At 40.0% G+C, this 21383-nt stretch overlaps 1 pseudogene; it reads left to right on the top strand.

The window, feature by feature from the left end:
- The first annotated feature begins 15851 nt into the window (after nucleotides 1-15851).
- LOC123821845 lies at nucleotides 15852-17242 on the top strand (annotated as a pseudogene).
- The last annotated feature ends 4141 nt before the right edge of the window (nucleotides 17243-21383 follow it).

The following is a 21383-nucleotide window of genomic DNA, read 5'->3' as shown; positions in this document are numbered from 1 at the left end:
GTTTGTCATATATGGTCTTTATTATGTTTAGGTATATTCCCTCTAATCCCTCTTTGCTGAGTTTTTGTCATAAATGGTGCTGGATTTTCTCAAATACTTTTTCTGCATCTATTGATATGATCATGTGTTTTTTATCTTTCATTTTGTTTATGTGGTGAATTACATTATTGATTTGCAAATTTTGTGCCAAACTTGCATTCCCATTATAAATCCCACATGATCATGGTATATGCTCTTTTTGATGCATTGCTGTATTTGGTTTACTAATATTTTTGGAGGATTTTAGTGTATGTGTTCATCAGGAATATTGGCCTATAATTTTCTTTCTTTGTAGTATTTTTATCTGGTTGTGGAATTAGGATAATGCTAGCCTTATAAAATGAGTTTGGGAGCCTTCCCTTCTCTTGAATTTTATGAAATAGTTTGAGAAGGAGACATTGTAGTTCTCCTGATACCATATGGTAAAATTCATCTGTGAAGCTGTCTAGTCCAGGGCTTTTGTTTTTTGGAAGTTTTTTGATTACTATTTCAGTTTCATTAGGTGTGATCTGTCTATTTAGATTCTCTAATTCTTCCTGATTTTGTTTTGGAAGATTGTATGTTTCTAGGAATTTATCCATGTTGTCCTAGGTTGTCCAGTTTGTTGGCATAGTTATTTATAATGTTTTCTTACAATCCTTTGTGTTTCTTTGGTGTCAGTTGTTACTCCTCCTCCTTTATTTCTGATTTTATTTATTTGGGTCCTTTCTCTTTTTTTCTTGGTGAGCTTTTTCTTATTTTTTGTTTGTTTGTTTGTTTGTTTGTTTGTTTTGAGATAGGCCTATAATGCTATGAATTTCCCTCTCAGGATTGCTTTCCCAGGGTCCCACAGATTTTGGATTGTTGTGTCCTCATTACATTTGTTTTGACGTGTATCTTTTGGTTTCTTCCTTGACCTATTCGTTGTTTAATTACACATTATTTATCTATCATGTCTTTATGTGTTTTTCAGTGTTCTTATGATTGATTTCTAGTTTCATAGCATATTGGTCAGAGAAGATGCTTGTTATGATTTCAGTCTTCTTAAACTTACTGAGATTTGCTTTGTGTTCTAATATGCAGTCTATCCTAGGAAACATTCCATGTGCACTTGAAAAGTATATATATTTTGCTCTTTGATGAAAAAATGCTCTGAAGATATCAGTTAAATCTATTTGATCTAGTGTGTAGTTTAAGGCCATCATTTCTTTGTTGGTGTTTTGTCTGGAATATCTATCCATTGAAGTCAATGGGGTATTAAAATCCCCAACTATGACTGTGTTTCTGTCGATCATTCCCTTTATGCCATCAAGATTTGCTTCATATATTTAGGTGCTCCTATGTTGGGTGCATAAAGGGTTGTCATTTTTTATTATCGATTTTTAGTAGCTCTTTATATATTAGGAAAATTAGCATTTTGCAATTTAAGCTGAAGATTTTTTTTGTCTTATAGGCATGTGTATATTTTCTTTTAAATGTTATTAATTTGATTGACTTTTATTTTTTTTGCCTCTCAATTGAGTTACATTTGAAAAGCCTTCTATACTCAAAAGTTAGAAAGGATTTTTTTTTGTGTTCTTCTAACTATTCTATGCTTTTATTTTTTATATTTAAATCTCTATTCCATTTGGAATTTATCTTTTGGGTACAATATCAGATATAGATCAGTAAATTATATTTTGACATCATCATGAAAACTAAGATAAAACCTTCTTATAGTTCAGAATAAAACTCATCTATTTCCTAAATGAATGGCTCAGATTGGTTAGTACAATGATTACTCAACCCCAAATCCCCTTCACTTTATATTATCTATATATCTTTAAACTTGACCAAACTCAGATTTCAATTTTGAATTAACAAAGAGGAATAACTCCTCATAAGACAAGTCTAATTAATCATCTTCAGTACAACTCAGAACAAATTGAATGCCTGTTAAGGTCAACAGCACTAGACACATTCTCATTTTAATAGTCTAATGTGATGACAAGTCTAAGGATCATCCAAAAGTAAATACAGAACACACATGGAGTTGAATATAGAAAATCTATGGCATATAGTTCAAATGAGGTGTAAAGATCCAAAGGATAGCATAGCCAGTAGATAGATGCTTCTAGTTTTAACTGGAAGGGTTTATTGAAGACATACATTTTTGTGGTACTTCAGATGGGAAATGGCTACAGGAGCAAGTGAAACAAGCATGAAGTGGCCCTGTAGTAGAATGAGCTGCTTGAAGCTTCTGGACATTTCTACTGGAGAGGATGCAAAACAGGTTTGAGGTATTAACAGAATTTGTCATCACTTTTAAAGTCCTACTCAAGAAAACCAAGTGTGAAAGAGGTCATATGTTCCTAAGATAAGACTAATACAATTGAACTGTTACCAGAATCCTTTATCTTAGCCCAGATAACAGGCACTTGAAGATGACCAGGACAACAAGAATAGGTGAAAAAAGGAAAACCTCTATCAATCTCCAACTTCACACCACCCAGTTTCCATTAAGAGGGACAGTTCCTGGTCAGTATGGTCAGTAGTGACCACAATGAGTTCAGGCTTCATGGATTATCATAGTATATTATTTGCCCTTGCTGTATAAGGAAAAATTAACTGGATAAAGCTGTTGTTATACAGCAAATGGATTTGGGGGATGTTTTCAATATCTCAGTAAAATATACTGTGTAGATGTTTACATTGGTCATTTGAGGAGCTTTGAGATATGGAGAAAATACTGGACTAGATGAGAAAAGAACTGAGATTTAATTCTGGTTCTGCCATTTAGCTACCTAATTGTAAATTTGAGCAAATTATCCTTTTTGGTTTTGTAATCTAAAGCATTCAACTTTGTTCTACTAATAAATAATGATAAAATCTCAGTGGCTTACAACACCAAAAATAAACAAAGTTTGTTTTTATGTTGTTGACATGTGAAAAGATGGATCAAATGCATGTCTGCTTGGAGTGTCTGTCCCCTTTGTTCTAGGCTGAAGGAGTTGTTCCCTTCAGGACATTTGAGCAAGTGGCAGAAGAAGTATAAAGAGCTGAAAAAAAACACATAACTATTAGATCTTCTATTTGGTCATGGCATATGCAATGTTTCCTCACTTTCCAATGGCCACATAAAGCACGTGGCCAAGCCCAATGTCACTAAGGTAGACATACACATTTCTCTTGTAAAAGACACTGCAAGTTACACTGCAAAGGGTGGAGTTAATCCTTTTATAGGAAAGGGAAATGAATACTTTGGAAGGAGTGATACGATCTATTCTAAGTTGTAATCATAATTTTATCAATGCTTTCTGAATATGCAACACAATACTCTCTCTGATGTTCAGTTATTAAATGGGTACTTAAATGATCTCCATCAACCTTTTTATTCTAACGTTCTATAATTCTGGGAAATAGTCATTTTGATTTGTTGTCAGAATGTGGTTAGAAGAAAGGAATGCTGCCTCTGGACTATAATTCCCTAAAGGCAGGGATCTGTGTTCTTATGAATGCCTAGGATATGATGAATGACAAGTATAACTGGTAATAGTCAGCTCATTTTAAAAGGTGGTGAGTGATGGAGTTTGGATTAAAACCCAAACTGGTTGGGTTTTCTGAGCACAAATGTTCTTGTATGTTTAGGTCTGGATTTCTTAAATTCATTTGGAAATACAATACTTTAAAAAGTATACCTTAGTGATGAGACTGTGATCGGAGCTCAGAAGAAATAGACTTGGATTAACAGAGGTCATGAGAGGGCCTCCTGAAATATAATTGCAATTAGAAACTATCAATATTTGATTCATAGGCAAGTACATAGTTGACACTGGGTAATACCATAGATACATGCTGAAATTATCAGATAAGACACCTAACTTAGACTGATAACAACAATGGAAGACACAGTGTGGCACCAGTTGCTGGGTAGATAGAGCCTGTGCAGCAATGGCGGAACACACATGGTCCTGCACGTGACCACCTGGTATTTTTACCACACTCTTTCTAAAGGGCAATTATCAGAAAAAAATCAAAATGGCTGTACCCATTGATATCTCACAGAACACTACTGAGGTTTTGCTTTGTTAAAAGATAAACTGAGGCATTCCAAAATATTGAAGAGTTTATTTGAGCAAACACCTATTCAAATTGGGCAGCTCTAGACCGGAAGTACGCATTTGGAAGCATTCCACAGACAGGAGCTATGGAGAAGACTTTTATTTGGAAGACACAGAGGCAAAACAAGGAAATTATTTGATTGAGTGGTTGTCTTTTCTGGGAAAGTCTAGGTGGCTGTTTGTGGTTGGTTGTCCTTAGGTTTCTATTTCTTAACCATGAGACTTAGGTTTGGTTTGCTTACTTTGGCTGCTAAGGCATTAGTGCTACTTCAATCTAATGGTCTCCTTGTTTAATTAAATTTAACAACTTTAAGATTTTGATTGAAAAAAGCCCTTGAAAATCACTAATCAATCAATCAGTTATTGATTGATTAAAACCTTAGTCATTTTTGAAACCTATGTGTGTAGTCCTATATGCAGGCTTGAAACAATGACAAAGACCACCTGAGACCCAGTGCGTTTTTGCATTCTTGTATTTGGAGGATGCTGCTGAATATATTTATTTACATTTATATGACTTCTACTTTGGACTCTGAACTTTTGAGGGGATCATGATTCCTCACACATAGTTGGTGCTCAATTGCTGTTGATATGAACTAAACTGAATTCTGTCTACTCTGAAAGGAAGTACAGTTTGGGTGGTTAAGAAAGATTTGTATGCATAAAACATTCAGAAAGACATTTTAATAAAGTACTCACATGGGTGACATAATAGGCATTTTTTTGTTTGTTTGTTTTAGTGACTAACTGATCCTCTAAGAAACTTCGTCCTGAATTGGACCTTCAAGGACTGAGAGTAACAGAGAAGAAAGAAAGTCAATTTCAGGTAAGTAAAGTGGTAATGCTAAACGTTTTACAAAATGTATTCCAGTTCATTTAATTCTATATCTTTAATTCTACAGAAGGATACTTTCATGCTCAGAAGAAAGACACCCATTTATCCTTTACCAACAAGTGGACTTTTTTTGGGTCATCTGTGTTTTTCAAACTTACTAAAGTAACGAGATGGCCCCCAGTAATTCTCATCTGTTGGTATTTTCACCCTTGTGTATTCCCTTTCCACACCAAATAGAACAATATAAACAATAGACAATATGCAGTGTAAGTAGCAGAATATAGAAAAAAGACTACTTCTGCGGCCAGGACACTCTGCTTCCTTAGATCACTCACTCTGGGGGAAGCCAACTGCCATGGTGCAGGGGCACTCAAGCAGTCCCATGGAGAGGTCTACCTGGTGAGTAACTGAGGCTTTCTGCTGACATCCAGGCATGTGAATGGGCTGTTTTGGAAGTGAACTTTGAACCCATAAAGCCTTTAGATGGCTGCAGCCCTCATAAACATCTTGACTGCATCCTTTGAGAGATTCTGATTCCAAACCAACTAGATTTCTAACCTTCATAAATGTTATAAGATAATAAATATTTACTGCTCTTTTAAGCTGCTAAGTTTGAGGTAATGTATTATTATCAATAAAGCCACTGGTTAAAAATATCGAGATCCCTGAGGATCATGTGTTAAAATGTCCATTCTATAAAATAAGGAAAATCTTGGTCTTAATCTCATGCCTCATTTTGCCAAGCAAATCCTTTGCTCCTTTGGATCTACTTCCTGGATTCATTCATGACTGTTTACCTGGACTCCTTCTTCCACATGCCTTATCTGGCATGCTCTTTATCAGATTGTATGACCTAGCTTACAGAGGCCATCTCTATCACTTAGGCTTGACTGTTAAGTAACGAAAGAACCTCAATTTGGAATGACTTAAATGAAGAGGTTTGTTGTAGTTGTTTTTTAAGCAAAAGAACACTGGCGGTAGACAGTTCACTCTGTTATAATAAATAATTACAAAAAAACCTTGTGGACACAGGTCCTTTTAGCTCGTGGCTCTGAGTGTGGGTCTCTTCTTCATGGCCCAAGATATCAGCCAGAGAGCACCAGCCTGCACACCCAATTCCAAGTCATAAAATGGAGGTTGGAAGGAAATAAGAGCACAGTATGTTCATCAGCTACTTTAAAATAAATTTTGTTGAAGCTGCCACTCAACATTTATGTCAAGCCAGTTATAAACTAGTCACATGCTTACACCTCATCTATAAGGAAGGCTGGGAAATGAATTCCATACTAGGAGATCCTATGCCCAGTGAAACTTGGGAAATCTATTATTAAGGGAGAGGTGGGCAGGTTCAGTTTGATATAAATGTGATATTGGAATAGACACAGCAATCTCTGCCACCTTTCTTGTGTGTCCTGAGGTTCTTGTATCTTCCATTGGATTCCCACCATCCTTTAAATGCCTTAGTGGGCAAACTTATTTGCCTCTAATGACCAAAGGAAATAATACGTGCTTAATAAGTGTGTGCCAAATGATTGTACAACTAAACGAATGCTGTGTCCACTAAGCAGTCTAAGTCTTACCTTCTTACTTTGATCTCTTAGCCAAGGTAGTCACCAGCAGTATTCATTTCTATAAAATTCAGAGACCAGTTCAATAAAATGCTTTGTTTCTGCTAGTCAATCATTAATCTAACATCATATGTATGGTGAACTACCCAGGATATTTGCTTTTGACTGGAGAGAACACTTTAATCTTGGTATGGGATAAAATATTGTAGCAAATGTCCATTTTGTGAAATCATACTATTTTGGTCATATTTGATCACAAAAAATATAATTCAGAATGTGACCTTCATCTGAGAAAAGAAGGTGCAACAGTACCAGATTCTTACAAGCTGTTGGAAGCATGCTGATTAAGTATAATGGTGTTAGATTCCATAAGGGAATCACTATACACTGTATCTTTCTTTTGACTCAGTCATTCCAATTCTGTAAATTCATCCAAAAACCACCAAAAACCAGTAAGCCAATAGGAAAAAAATTTATACACTAGGATGTTCCTTGCTATAATATTTATAGTACACTAGCAATTAATTGGAAGCAAACAACCTAAATATTCAAAATTAGGAAACTGGTTTCATAGTGCATGGTGTTTCAATACAAAAAAAATGAGTAAGTATGAAAATACAGCAAGGGTCATGATTGATTTTTTGCTGAGTAAAAGAAAAAAGAAATATAAAAGTGTATGTTCACTATGATTGCAACCATGTAAAATATATGTATTGAGAAAAACCACGATGGAACAAAAAATGAGAATAGTTTGGTAGGATGGTGAAATTGTAGGTGATTTTCTTTTAAAGAAAGAAAAGATTTCCTTTGATATTCTTTTGCTGTTGAAACGTAAAATATAATAAAAAATTCTGTACCAGTGATAACTGAATCCTGTAACCAACTAGTGGTGACATACTGCTTCTTTAAAGGCCTCTATTGTCTTGAGGTGGCTGGAACAAGGTTACACTAAGAAACTATTTGACCAGTTTCATGGACCTTATGCTTTTATATTTCCTCACTAATTAAATAGAAAGTATTTCTCACTATAGTTCATTATTGGCCATTGTGGATAAGCATGAATGGAACTGGGTCTCAGTGAACCCAGCTCTCTACCTCCATCTAAGGAGGAACAGGTTTTGGGTGGGGTATGAAATGGACCAATAGTTAACATTTTCCCAATCTTTTTTGGACATAAATTGTAAGATGACTTTAAAGCTCACAGCTAGTAGTCCTACAACACATAGGTAGAACATTTATCCTTGATCCTTCATTAGTGTATCTTAGCTTTAAAATATGCACATTTTTATAAATAGTATAAATTATATATATTTCCTCAAGAGGATACATATGCTGTAAGTTTAGAGAAAATCAAGGGTCAATCTGACTAGAATTATCTTTTCCTTTTTTTAGCCTAATTCATGAGGTTCATACTTGGCGAACAAAAAATGAGTAGATGAAAATAGTGACTAGGATGAAAGATATATCTTGTTTGACATTATTCTTAAAGCTGATACAATTTTAGAATTCTTTCAAGAATTAAGTATTTAGTTGACTGAAGGCAGATAGATGACCTCTCCAGATGCTCTCCGTATCTCTGATATGACTTACATTTTACAGAGGTGGAAAATGTTATTTATAGGAGACTTGAATAATGTGACCATTTAAAAAAAAATAACAGCTTTATTCATCTATTATTTAGATACCAAAGATTTACATTTTTAAAGCATACAATTCAGTGGATTTATTTTATTTTACTGTTTTTATTTTTTATTTTCTTTTTTCTTTTTCTATTACAGTTGTTCCAATTTCCCCCTCTTTGCCCCGCCTCCATCCGACAACCCCCACTCCTTCAGGCCATCCCCACACCACTATTCATGTCCATGGGTCATGCATAGAAGTTCACTGGCTGCTCCACTTCCTATACTGTACTTTATATCCCATGGGTATTCAGTAATTACTTGTTTGTACTTCTCAATCCCCTCATCTCTTCACCCACTCCCCTATAACCCTCTTTCATCTGGCAACCATCAAAATGCTCTCTGTATCCATGATTCTGTCTCTGTTCTTCTTGTTTGCTTAGTTTATTTTTTAGATTCAGTTGTTGATTGATATGTATTTATTGCCATTTTATTGTTTAAAGTTTTGATTTTCTTTTTTTCTTAAATAAGTTTTTTTAACATTTCATATAATAATGGTTTGGTGATGATGAACTCCTTTAGTTTCTCTTGTCTGGGAAGCTCTTTATCTGTCCTTCAATTCTAAATGATAACTTTTCTGGGTAGAGCAATCTTGGCTGTAGATCCCTGCTTTGCACGGCTTTGAATATTTTTGCCAATCCCTTCTAGGCTTCAAAGTTTCTTTTGAGAAATCAGCTGACAGTCTTTTGGGAACTCCTGTAGTTAATTAACTTTTTTTTCTCTTGCTGCTTTTAAGATTCTCTTTTTACCTTTAAACTTTTGCATTTTAATTATGATGTGTCTTGGAGTGGGCCTTTTTGGGCTCATCTTGTTTTGGACTCTCTGTGCTTCCTGGACTTGCATGTCTATTTTCTTCATCAAACTAGGGAAGTTGTCTTTCATCATTTCTTCAAATAGATTTCCAATTTCTTCCTTTTTCTCTTTTCCTTCTGGCATCCATATGAGGCGAATATTAGACCTCTTGGAGTTGTCCCAGAAGCTGCTTACACTATCCTCATTTTTTTGGATTCTTTTTCTTGTTGTTCTGATTGGTTGTTTTTTATGTCCTTATGTCCCCTATCATTGATTTGATTCTCAGCTTCATCCACTCTACAGTTATTTCCTTGTAAATTGTTATTTATTTCAATTAGTATAACCTTCATTTCTGACTGGATTTTTTTTAATGCTATTGAAGTCCCCAGTAAATTCCTTGAGCATTCTTATAACCAGTGTTTTGAACTCTGCATCTGATAGATTGCTTATCACCGTTTTGCTTGTCTCTTTTTCTGGAGTTTTGATCTGTTCTTTCATTGGGCTGTATTTCTTATTGCTTCATTTTGGCAGCCTCTTTGTTTGTTTCTCTGTATTGGGTAGAGCTGCTTTGACTCTGTGTCTTGGTCATGTGGCCTAAGGTAGTAGGTGTCCTGTAGGGTCTAGTGGTACAGCCCCCACTATCACCCAAAAAGGGTACTCAAGATGCACCCTTTGCGTGGGCTGACTACCTCACTCTCTTTAGTTGATCCTTTGTTGCTGTTGTCAGATCAATGAGAGGGATTTACCCAGGTCAGTCTGCTACAAGGATTGGCTATGACCACTTATGCCAACCTCTGCCCTCTGTGGAGGATCAGCCATAGAGATGCAGGATGGTGGTGCTCTGATGTGGTCTGTAGTTGTCCACTGGGTATGCAGATCTGGGATTTCCTAGGTGGTGCAAGGTCAACACCAACCTGTGTTCTACCTGAGTCCACATTGCCTGAACTATAAAGCAATCTGAGATACCTGCTACTTGTGCTGGGCTTGGAGATTCCCAGGCAGAGCCAAGCTGTGAATCTAGGCTGGCTGCTCCTAGTGATAGATGTGGGACTCACTGAGGTGTGAGGCCAGCTATTGCTTGTTTGAGAGTATTTAGGAAGTTGTGAAGCAAGAGCCAAGGCTGGCCATTGATGTGGAAAAGCATCTTGGGTGGGCCCATAAGTTGGGTGGGGCAGAGTGTCTGGGGATCTTCAAGGAGGGTCAAACAGTGTTAGCCAGGTTGATGAATTCTCATAATGGCTTCAGCTGGCAGGCTTCTTGGGGGAGGATTTAGAAAGGGATGATGGCTCTGTCCATGTTAATGCCAGACACTTCACAGTTTCTCCTTATATACCTCTGGTGCATCTCAAGCTTGCCTCTCAGTGCTAAAGTTCAGAGGGAGTTAGTCTGAGTAGGTGAGTCCATGCATGGATTCTTTAAACGGAACTGCTTTGGGCTCCAGAAGTTTCTTCCACTGACTAAATTGCCACTGGTTTTTGCAGCCAGAAGTTGTGGGGACTTATCTTGCTGGTATGGGAACCCTGAGCTGGGGGGCCTGGTGTGGGGCTGGGACTCTTTGCTCCCAAGATATCTTTTCTGAATTTTTGTCCACCACATGTGGGTGAGGGACCAGCCCATTCTACATCTTGACGCCTCCTACCAGTCTGGGTGGATGTGGTTTCTTTAATTCTGTAGTTGTCAGACTTCTATTCAACTTGATTTCTGATGGTTCTGAGTGATGGTTATTCTATATTTTAGTTGTAATTTTGATACGGTTGTGCGAAGATGCAAGCTATGCCTGCCCATGCTGCCATATTGACTGGAAGTCCAATTCAGTGGATTGTAGTATATTTACACAGTTGTACAACCTTCATGTAATTTAAAACATTTTCATTATCCCCCCAAAAGACCCCATATCTATTTGTTCTATTGAATCAATGAGAGAGTCATTCATTCTCCCTCATTCATACCCCTGGCAAGCACTTATCTACTTTCTAACTCTCTGGAATGATTTTGAGCTATGTGAACACCAGCATTGCCACTGGATTGATTATATATATATGTATATGTATATATGTATATATGCATATGTAGGTATATATACATACATATACACATTCTCTGCACACAAACACACATATAGGCATGCACATGCATATATGTACACATGTGTGAATGTATAAAGACATTGTATGAGAGGTACACTTTCAGACTGAAAAAATATAGACACACTTAGGTATTCACATGCCTTCAGATGTTAGAGACAGCATCAGATCCCACAGGTTAAGGACTCAGTTGTATAAGACTGACATCCCCACCCCTCAAACACACAGGCACACTTCAGATGCCATTTGAAAGTCCAGGTTGTCACCTGGGCTTCTGAGTAACCAATCATTCAGAAGTTCCAACAAATACTCTCTCTGGAAGAGAGTTCTCCACAGTTCATCACACTGGATGCTCTCTGCCTCACCTCTCTTTGGTGGAGGCTTCATTATATGAGCACAACTGACTAAGCCATTGGCTTGTTGGTGACTGGGCTCAATCTCCAACCCCTTTCCTTTCTCTGAGGTTAGGGGTGTTCCAACCTTTTAATCACCTGGTTGGTTCTCCTGGCAAGCAGCTCTCCTCGGTGCTTTCCAAAACTCCTTCATTAACAAACTCAGGTGTGGGGTTTCTTATGAATATTCAGATATCTTTGATAATCTTATCAATTAGGAAATTTCAAGGGCTTTAGGAGCTCTGTACCAGAAACAGGACAAAAAGTGAATATATATTTATTATTGTAAATCATAATATCACAGCCTGCCTGAATTTGAATCTTTGGCAAGTCACTTAAAAGCGTTGCTCCTGAGTTTCTTCGGTTTTAAAATAGGGATGGTAATAGACTGACACTATGGGATTGTGTTACCAACTAAAGGGGTTTGTCTGCCTGCATGCATCAAAGCCCAATCATACAGGAACATAAGTTTGCAGCCAAGATAATAAAGGTTTATTGATTAACGGCCTGTTACCATGCCTGGAGTCACAGGTGAGCTTGTGCCTAAAACCCTGGGTCCCACACATGGACAAATTACATGTGGAAGAGATTACTAATCATGGTGATTCAGGGAGTTGGGGCTGGGAGCTCTTCTGATTGTTGAGGCCAGGATAAGGAGCAGTTGATCATTGTATCAGGTCCAGATGTCAGCCATGGTATTGTTCTGTCTAGTTTCATGAGGGCGTGGTTGGAAGGATCATTGTTTAGTTAGAAGGGTCATTCTGTTTTCATGGGCCTGGGGATGAAACACAATTGAGGTCAAGATGTTATCTTTAGTTTGACCAAAACTCTGTTTTTGTCATCAACAAACCTAAGGCTTTGTTGTTAAAACAGTTTGATGTTGACCAGAATCTGATGCCCTGAGGGCTTAATGAATAAGGAAGAGAGTGGACCAGGCAGAAAGCAGAAAGGGTTATGTTTAAAGAAATGGAGTTTCTGTGAGGTTAGATTGATAGCAAGGTTAGATAAACAGATCTGTGGAGAACAGCACCTGACAAGCAGTTAGTGTTCCTTAGGTGTTGATTGCTATTACTGAGGATTTGATGTGTCTCTACTGACTCAATCTTTGATCACTTTTTGAAAGTAACTGACTATTGGCTCTGAGAGTGGTTTACATATTAGAGCAACTCAGCTTAATCTCAGTGAGTCACAGTTTCTACTCCACTCTCCACCTCACAGGTTCTATTGCCTTATGGTTCTTGCTTTGTTGTCATTTCTGTGGTTTTCTCTGGGCTTTCTCCTCACTCCAGCAACCACCAATTCTTATTTTCTATGACCTGTGACAGCAAATCTGACAGATTTGACAAGATCTAATAGAATAGAGAGAATCTGTGTTGAGAACAATGTCAACCTCGGTTCTGAATCAGCCTTAGTAGCAGGGCCAGACAGCGCGGAGCCTGGCTAGACATGCACACACAGAAGTATGAGCTTAGTGACATCTGTGGCTTCTGAGAAAAGGGAGGTATAAGTATAACTTTCAGGCGTTTGCATGGACTATCCAACACACTGTCGTGACATGAAGAGATAGTTGGCATATTAAGTGAGAAAAGTGGAACACAAATTTGTACAATGCAATTTAAATGATAGGGGAAAAGAAGAAAATAGGTGAATTACAAAAACATATTTTGATTTAGGCAGTGAATCAATGCTATTTTTCCTTTCTAGCCTTTTGTAAAGTTCTCTGTATAATGCAGATACTACTTTATACAATGTAGATTATAGTTTATAAAGTCTGAGTAAAAATATTTTAAAAAATTTATCATTTCTTTATTTGTAAACTATGCATAAGAAAAGCAGAGAGTGGTAGTAATTACCTCGATAATTTAGTTTGGGGATTTTGTCGTTATGAAAGGGAAAAAGCATTTTAGGTCAGATTTCTTTTTTGTCCATTCCCTCCCTTCTTTGCCTAATTGTCACAATTTTTTTGTCCTCACAATATTTATTTTCATGAACATGGAGACCATGTAAAGCCCTTGGTTCACACTGCTTGTTCTGGATGTGCTGACTCTTCAAATAGTGTTTTAAAAAATCCATTTATAGGAGAAATCTATGACATATGGTTCTCAGTTTATTTTCCAGCTGTTTTCTGTTAACCTTGACTCTGGGATTTTTTCCCCCCGAATAATTTATATTAAGGCAGGATGCAGGACAGTGGGGAGTTGTACTTTACATGTGAGGATGTTGAGGCACAGAGCATGAGAAGGGAACAGGACCATTTTAGCAGATTACAGAAGGCGACTGTTTATAATTTCCCATTCTTTCTCACTTTTCCCATACTTCTCCTCCTCTTTTTCTTCTGTTGCCTTTATAAAACTTTCACATACACTCTGCTTTGCCTCCATCTGAGTGACTTGTGTTACTGAAGTAATTCTAAACCTCTGTGGGCAAAAAAGGCACTCCTCTTAAAGTCACAGGAAGCAATTAATTAAAAACAGCAGGCCCTTACCTGATGTCTTCAGGATGACTTTTAATTATGCTAAATGCCCTACTTTTCCTAATGAGGATGTTCTGTAAACTTGCACATGGTTTTCCCACACTGCTCTTGCAGACAAATCCTGTGTCCAGCAGTACTGTTGCTGCCTGCCAGACCAAATCCTTTCTCTATGACAAAGCCTGCCATTGTGTCCCCCATGCAGCCCCACTGATCTTTCCCAAAAGGCCTTTTAGAACATGTGCACACTTATTTCCATTCACTGATGTGCTGGACGCGATAATAGCCAGAGAACCATGGTAACTTGCTTGGACTCAACGCTGAGTAGTGTTCTCTGAAAGCCATATGTGGCAGCTGGACTCATGTGTGAGTGTGTGTGTGTGTAGTTGGGGGAGGGCTGTGTCTGGTGCTTTTGTTGGAGCATGAGGGAGGAATAAAGAGCTTGAAGAAGTGACAAGGTGTCAGTGTCCTCCTGACTCAGCTGTTCAGGGGCCTAATCCCAGCCCACAACTGGATGTCCAAGGATTAAAGAAAAATGTTCCTCCTGGCTAATTTCCAACTGTTCCCAAATGTACTTGAGAAAGTTCCATGTGATTTTTTTTTTTCATGTAGCACCTGCTGTAACGATCCCAAAGCAACTTTTTTCTTCTCCATTATACTGTACATCTGTTATTTTGCTGACATGGAAGCTAGCATAACAATTAGGTTCATTACTTGCCCAATAAATTGATTCCAGCTAAGTTTAAAGAACTTAGTGTATTCTTTGAGCATTTATCCAATGAAAGAACAAATTAAGAAATGTTGCCCAAAAAGGATTTTTTGGGAGTTTAGACCAGTGACATGTCATTCATTTCAAGGTAGTAATGAGACAAAATTAGAAAGCCTGAACCCTGGGTAAGACAATGAGGGGGTATCTTAAGCAAATTTTGGGAAGCGACTTAAAAAATACTAGAATTTCTGTCAGCAGAACAATTTTAACAAATGAAGAACTTAGTGGGGTAACAGTTGCTTTTTTTCTCCCCATTTTTTCCCAATCACAAAAATAAAGAAATAAGTTCCTCTCTAGAGGTACATTTTCTTAAAATTAAAAAAAAAAGTCGACTGTCCTTGGGTAGGGTGGGGGTGGGTGAGGAGGAAAGGCAATCTGAACTGCCTTCCATGCTGAAGCACATATCCTGGTTCAGCTCTAGACGCTGTTTCGGAGTCTGTGCAGTGTCCAGCTTCAGCAAACAGAACATCTTCTAAGAGAAAGAGAACAATTCGACTGGTTAGAGGTGTGCCCTGGCTGGAGGCGCTGAGTCCCAAGAAGGGATGCTGGTAGTGGAGATGAAAGCTCTTATTCTCCAGAGGGAAATTTACATAGACAGGACAAACTGTGTACACCCACCCACACACAGTCACTTCCTATAGTGCAGACTCTCACTTAAATATGATTTCTGTTTTAAAAGTTTGCTTCAAAGTTCCTTCCTTCTTTCTTTCTTTCTTTCTTTCTTTCTTTCTTTCTTTCTTTCTTTCTTTCTTTCTTTCTCTTTCTTTCTCTCTCTCTCTCTCTTTCTTTCTTTCTTAGTTGGGCGAAGGGAGGGAGAAAGAAAGGAAGAGAAATATCGATGTTCGAGAGATACCTAGATCAGTTCACACGTCCCCCACTGGGGACCTGGCCTGCAGCCCAGGCATGTGCCCTGATTGGGAATCGAATCAGGGACTTTTTGGTTCACAGGCCAGTGCTCAACCCACTGAGCCATACCAGCCAGGGACAAAGTTGTTGTTGTTGTTGTTTTTTAAAAACTGATGATGTTGTTTTTGTATGTATAGAAATATTGCTTGTGGCAGTGCCGGCCTGGCTGAGGGGAGGCAGTGGGGCAACAGCAGAGGCCAGGCCACAGGGGTCCCTGCCCCAGGGAACAACGAGCAGCATGGAGAAGAGCTTGGGGCTTCTCACTGCCAAGTTTGTGTCACTTCTGCAGGAGGCCAAGGATGCCGACCTCAACTGTCAGCTGACACCCTAGCTGTGCGCCAGAGCTGGAGATATATGACATTTCCAACGTGACGGAAGGTATTAGGCTGACGAAGAAAAAAATCCAAGAATTGCACCCAGGGGAAGGGCATGGGGCCTGGACAGGCTGATTGAGTTCAAGGCAGCAGCGAGAGCCAGAACTGGACTAGCACAAGGTATGGATTCCGCAGGATATCCAGAACATCACAGAGGACAAACATGTGGAACAGCTGCTTGGCCTGCATGACTCATGAGGGCATCTGCAGATGCTTTTCTGGAGACAATCTTCTGGCCATCTGGGCCCCGTTTGGCACCAGCCTGGAGGTGCCCATCCCAGAGGCCTCTATGGACAGAAGTATCAGATACATTTGTAGAATGTGAGCAGCCCCACTGAGGTGCTGCTGGTGACCAAGGAGGCATGAAGCTCACCGCCTGTGGCAATGCCTGTGCCTTCATCTGAAGATCTGCTCCAGAGCTGCCTGTCTTCTCTACTCCCCAACCTCTGCCCAAACCTGCTGTGGCCCTGACCCAGGATGCCTCACACCCATCAGTCCCCAGGGGACCACCACCACCTGTGTCCCTAGCAGCACTGAGGCCAAAGGGATGGCCAGTCCAACAGCTGGGTGCACACTGAGTGGTGGCCCTGGAGCCGATAGCAAGGACAGTGGTGAGCCCAGTTCACTCCTGCTGGGCCGGGCCACTGCAGTCTTCTGCCCTGCTGGACAGCAGCAGCAATAGCCATTCATCTGGACCCAACCCTTCTACCTACTTTGAGCCCATCAAAGCTGAGCCCATCAACTCAGACCCCACAGGTGTTCTGGAACTGCTAAAAAAGCTGTCAGAAATCTTTGATCCCACAAGACAGTGCATGAGCTTGGAGCTGCTGGCTGGAGGAGCTGATGGCCTCAGAAGTGGTTGCCCCTTTCTCTGCCTTTCTCTCTCCCCCACCCCTGCCTGGAGGCCATGATTACATCTATAATCTGGATGAGAGTGAAAGTGTCTGTGACCTCTTAGATATGCCTGTTCTCCATCCACCTCTGACTGACAAGGACACACCCTATGTGTCTGGAACTACAGATTGTCTAAACTGAGGGCTGCTTGAGGATCTCCTACATAGATCCTCCCCACTCCACCCCTACATAGTTTGAGGGCTACAGACTCCTGGCTTGACCTGCCTTCTCTTGCTGCATGGTTCTGGCCACAGCTCCCAATCCTGCAACGACACCTGTATTGTGCTTGGGAGAGCAGGAGAAAGGGTCTCAGCTCCCTCCATGGTGGAGACAAAATATTTGCTTCTCCTTTTCTGGAGCCTTCCCCCACCTGTGCCCTCCCTGGGCCCTCCTGAACACAGGTTCCACTGCCACCCACTGTCACAGAATGTGGACCCACATTCACCCCATAAAACAGCTTGTCTAACCCTCACTGCCTTGGTCCTGCCAGCTTCTCCCTCTCTCAGGAGGGAAGCTGGGGTGGAGCTGGGTACTTGCTCGTACCACTTTTGGCCCCCTTCACTTCTCCTCACCCTTTGACCCTACAGCTCCTCTTGGACCTCTCGTGTCCACCTTCTGCCTGGCCCTTAGCCTCAATAACTCGTAGATGGTGGTGGTGGGCATCTAACAGGAAGGAGCAGAAGGAAAAATTTATTAGGTAAGGGGGATAACATTTTATGTTTTTAAAGATCTTATCCATTTATTTTAGAGAGAAGGGAAGGAAGGGATAAAGAGAGGGAGAGAAATATCCATGTGTAAGAGATACACAGAGCAGTTACCTCTCACACACCCGCAACCTCGGACCCAGCCTGCAACTCAGGCATGTGCCCTGACTGGGAATCGAACCAGCAAACTCTTGATTCACAGACCGGCACTCAATCCACTGAGCCACATCAAGTAGGGCAGTATAGCAGTTTATACAAGTGGTCAAAGAAGATGAAATCTGAACAGAGACTTGAAGGCAGTGAAGAAACAAACCACGCAAAGATTTTGAGGAGGACATTACAAGCAACAGGAACAGAAAGTACAAAGGCCCAGGCAGGACTGTGCTTGGGGGTGTAAGGAACAACTTGGAGGACAGTAAGGCTTGAGCTGAGTGAGCCAAGGGGAGAGCATTAGGGGACTGAGATGTGAGAACCTGGGGGATGGGAGTAGGATAGGCATTAAATGTCATTGTGAGGACTTTGACTTTTGCTTTGACCTCAGTGCAGAGGTTGGATGGTCTTAAACAGAGAAGTCCCATGATCTGACTTCTGTTTATTTAGATGCTGGTGATTTGGGCCAAGGTGACTGTGGCAAAGTGGAAAGAAGCGGGCAGAGTCTGGAATACTTTGTGGGGAGAGCCAGCAGTCTTTACCAATGAATTACAAGTAGAGGGTAAAAGAAAAAGAGTCAAAAATAACTTGAAGGTTTTGGGTTTAAGCGTCAGGGAGGAGGAAAACAAAGGAACAAGGGAGAAGCCATAAACCAAAATTGAATCACAATCTCCAAAGTCAGCCCCCCAATTTTTCAGGCTCATTGAGAGGTGATGGTTTTTCCGAGGGGTCACCAACCGTCGTTAGACTCTGCTGTTCATGGAACCGCTGTGCTGTACACACCCACCAGCACGGAGTCCCCAGTTCTAGCGAAGAAAAGCTGAAAAGGCCTTCCAGTGAGGCTGTGCTTATAATGGAGGAGGGCACGTGCGTTTTGAATTTTCAGTTGTTTCTCACACTGTGGTGTGGATGAAAAAGAGGTTCTATGGAAAGTAACCCTGGAGGGTGATCTGATCATAGATTCCTAACTGGGCAGGTCACGGTGGGTAGGCATGCCCCAGGCATGTAACTTCTTTACTAAAAGGCTTGTCTCTACCTTAAGCAAGTTCTGTTCATTGTTTCTGTGCACTGAGGTTCACACACTTTAAAAATGCCCCCTTTCAGGCCCCTCCATCTAAGCTGTGCAAGATCCCATCCCTGACGCGCTTTCTCCCACCTTCATGTGGTGTTCCTTACATTCCCTCCTTTATCTTAATCCATAAAAGAAACTGCAAACTGATATTTCCCAAAGCATTTATCTAGATCTGTTGAAATCTTTTTTTCTGGTATATACTCTCTGTTTGGTCAAATAAATATTTATAAAAATTGTCTACATGTTTGGATGTTCTTACTTTGACAATAGGTTAACAGCCCATTAAGTTTTATTTATGGAAATTTTATTTCCTAGTGGGAGTAAAGAGAGATATATATATAAACAAATAAGCAAGTAAATATGTCAGATGTTACATGGCTGCTGGAGAGCTGTGCTCAGCAAGCCCCACATACTATAGAATAGGAGAACATTCCTTTTTTATTTACTGGATTAATACCTAGACAAATGCTGTTTAATAGATAGATAATGTAGGCTACAAACATGGGCTACATGTCCATTAAGAAACAGAGCCCTGGTTGGTGTGGCTCAGTGGACTGAGCAAAGGCCTGTGAACCAAAAGGTCATGGTTCAATTCCTTGTCTGGGCACATACATGCCGGGGTTGCAGTCTGGGTCCCCAGTTGGGGACGTTCAAGAGGCAACCAATCAGTGTATCTTTCACATGTTGATGTTTCCCTCTCTTTCTTCTTCCCTTCCACTCTCAAAAAAGGTGGCCCCAGGGGCAGGTATGGGTATCCACAAAGTTTAGATTTATGATGTTTAGATAGCACTGGACATTGCACTGCACTGTGTCATCAAAGGTACGGTTCAATTGATGATCACTAGAAAACAGCCAAGTGGAAAAATTACTGTGTTTTCTCTCACTTCTCCACTTTTGGAAATATATCTTTCAAAACTGGGAAGGGCTTATTTTGGGGGTCAAGTGTGTATGTGGTATGTGCATGTCATGTGCATGTGTGCTCACTTGCATGTTTGTTTGTGCATCTCTGTGTTCTGTGAGAGATGGGTGGCCTCATTGTTCAATGGAAGTCATGATGCCACGGAAGTATTGGTCAAATTCCTGCCCATAGGACACAGTAGGCTAGGGCTTCCATATTGCCGCTCCAGTGTGGAGAGATCAGGGTAATTATCTACAATAAATAAAAGCTAGCATACATTCCTAAAGCATATGGGAATGAGTTCCTTCTGAAAGAGAATGAGTCTTGGAGCTCTGTGACTACAATTATTAGCTATAAAAAATAATTTATGGCCAAAACCAAGTTTTTTTTAATGCAATGGGATCATTGGCCTTAAAAAGAAACAAACTTGTAAAAAAAAAAAAGGAAAGAAAGAAACTTGTAATTACTAGTTTGAGAGGAAAATCCTAAAATATAGGATCCAGAAAAGTGGGTGAAGTAAGTAGAGAGGAAAAACCCAAATGTGGAAAGATACGAAGAGAGGGAAGTGAGAAGACCCAACAGCAAACTCGCCGCATTTTACTACTTTGCCCAAGATCAACCCTACTTCCCATATGCTACAGAGCTGCAGCTCCCTAGACTCTCCCGCCCTCCCCCCAGAGAAGGCAGAGTGGGCAAGATGATAAGCGGGAATTTGGGCAATTTTCTCATATATTTGACCAACTTAGAAAGCCACTTAGTTATGGCCATCTTTTTAAAGCAAACATATCATAGTGAAGCTTATCCGTCTCTGTAATTAGGTAATCCAACTGCTCCGGTGGGGAAAAGAAAAGCGAGCCTTAGGGTCCTGTTCTCTACCAGGTACTTTACATATGCTGTCTCAATGAACAGACCTGTATTCACTTGTAGTTGTTTAAAAATGTTTGCACAGATGATAAATGAATATACATGTTCATTGTAAAAGCAATTATATATGAATCCAATTTATAGGTGAGACCACTGAGAGTCAGGGAGGTTGAGGGATTTGGTATGTAGTAGAGATTGGATTTGAAACTAAACTTTACTTTCTAATCATAAGAACTTCCTGAATGTGGAGTAAAAGAAGTGTTGGGGGGTTGGTCACGTGGACTGTGAAAGAATTCACAAAAAGAAGAAAGTGTAGAGAATAAAGTTTTTATTCACTCTCCAAGAAAGGAGAGGGGCAGGGTAGGAAGAAGTACACCAGCCTTGAGGGGTGGAGGATTTGAGCTTCTATTGGATTATAATTAGATTAAAAAGGGGTGGGGATTGCTGTCCTGTGGCCCCTGGGCTGTTGGGGGTGTGGTAACCCAGGCTGCACTTTGTTTGAATGCTATCTCCTGCCTGTGGCTGTGGAGAGTGGTTAGCTCTGTTCCTGCTTTCCAGTAATTTCCAGTCCTGGGGACATAAACTCAGATGAGTAAAATGGCAGAAATGTTTAACAAGGTCATAGGCCTGCTAGGCAAATGGTGCCACAATAGCAAATGGGTCTGACTTTATCCCTTTAAGAAGGGTGTGGAATGAGAGCTATTCCTGTGGAATGAGGATATGAAGCAAGGTCAAGGGCCATGGAGGGATAGGAACACCATTGACGTTTAATGCAAGTGCCAATGGTCAGACCCTCCAGTCTTTCTGCCCTTGG

Source organism: Phyllostomus hastatus, unplaced genomic scaffold, assembly GCF_019186645.2.
Source record: "Phyllostomus hastatus isolate PE091 unplaced genomic scaffold, TTU_PhHast_1.1 phas_contig_40, whole genome shotgun sequence".
In the NCBI taxonomy this organism is placed as follows: Eukaryota; Metazoa; Chordata; class Mammalia; order Chiroptera; family Phyllostomidae; genus Phyllostomus; species Phyllostomus hastatus.
The sequence above is the reverse complement of the archived record's forward strand: the minus strand, read 5'-3'. Positions and strand labels throughout refer to the sequence as shown.